We start from the raw sequence: 1517 nt of genomic DNA, 5'->3' as shown, positions 1-1517 counted from the left end.
GGATCTTTGTGAGTTCGAGGCCAGCCTGGTCTACATAGTGAGTTCCAGGACAGCTGGGGCTACAAGGAGACCCTGTCTCAAAAAGACGAAAACAACACAAAACAAAACAAAAAAACTCTTGCTGTTCCTCTAGAGGACCCACGTTCACTTCCTATCACCTGAACGTTAGTGGCTCTTTTCCTTTTACTTACCATTTAATTCCTTCTTCTCTTCATTTCATTCAGGTGTTGTTCGTTTCTGAAAGAAACTGTTTTAGGTTTTTCCACTCTCTGCAAATTAATTTCCAGGTTTCCTGTTTCCTGAGGAACCACTCTTCTCCAAGCTTTAGCTTCCTGGTTCTGTCTGTAGGATCTCCATCCCACCCTTTCACCCTTGCCATCATTGTCACTCATAATATTTTGTAAACATAAACTTAATAGGGTTTTCCTCTCTATTTCCTGTCTACATTCATTTAAAACCTAAAACTCTCTAAACTATGGTTTCTATGAAGTTCACCTGGAACCCTTCAAAACCCCAGAGTGGACATTGGTTTTATTGTTACCTTATCTTTCATGTTTAATTTTAATAAAATATTACCCAGTACTCCCTTCTGAAGTCAAAGCAGTGCCTTCTGCATGACTTCAGCTGTGCCTACTTACAGAAGATTATCATATTCAAATTTGCTAATTATTGTGTTTTGAGTACACATAATCTTCATGTAATTATGTGTCTATGATGATAGTTTTTCATGTGTTGTTTGAAATTTCATGTAATTATGACATATATGTGTCTTCATGTATTGAGATCTCATGTAGTGCTTTCATATGTGTCTGTGATAATTGTCTTCAAACATTTTTCATGTCAAAATAATTTCAAACTCTGGCCACTTTAGTTTTTTTTTAATTTCCTTTCTCATTCTTTTATTGTGCACAAGAATTGTTTTATTTTCAGCATGCCTAACCAAATATACATATACAAGTTTATAAATATGAATATTTTATTGATAGATTCAAAGGTCTTATAAACAGGTACTGTTATTATTTTTAAATCGATGAAACAGTGTTTCTAGGCTTATTAAATATTTCACAAAACTTTGAAATACTGATTGTGTAGACAAAATATCATCTGAGCCCGTTGTGTAAAAATCCTTCACATTAAGTACATTTACTGGTTCTGGTTTCCTTTCAAGGTGTTTTAAGGTAGCCAGTTTGTCCACTTTAAAGGTGTTTTTGTTAAAAAAATAACAACAGGGCCTGGAGAGATAAGCTCAGCAGTTGAGAGCACTGACTGCTCTTGCAGATGACCTGAGTTGATTCCCAGCACCCACATGGTGGCTAACAACCATCCGTAACTCCTGTCCCAAGGGATCAAATGCCCTCTTCCGACTCTGTTGCCACTGCATGACATGAGTACACTTACATACATGCAGACAATACACTCATACACATAAAATGAAAACAATAAGATTTTTTTTAAAAAAGAAATTAGAAAAAAAAAACAACAAAAAACATAATCTCAACAAAGAGTAATTATAAAAT

The sequence above is a fragment of the Nannospalax galili genome, unplaced genomic scaffold (assembly GCF_000622305.1).
Source record: "Nannospalax galili isolate Female #2095 unplaced genomic scaffold, S.galili_v1.0 scaffold1699, whole genome shotgun sequence".
NCBI lineage: Eukaryota > Metazoa > Chordata > Mammalia > Rodentia > Spalacidae > Nannospalax > Nannospalax galili.
Note: the sequence above shows the minus strand (reverse complement) of the source record.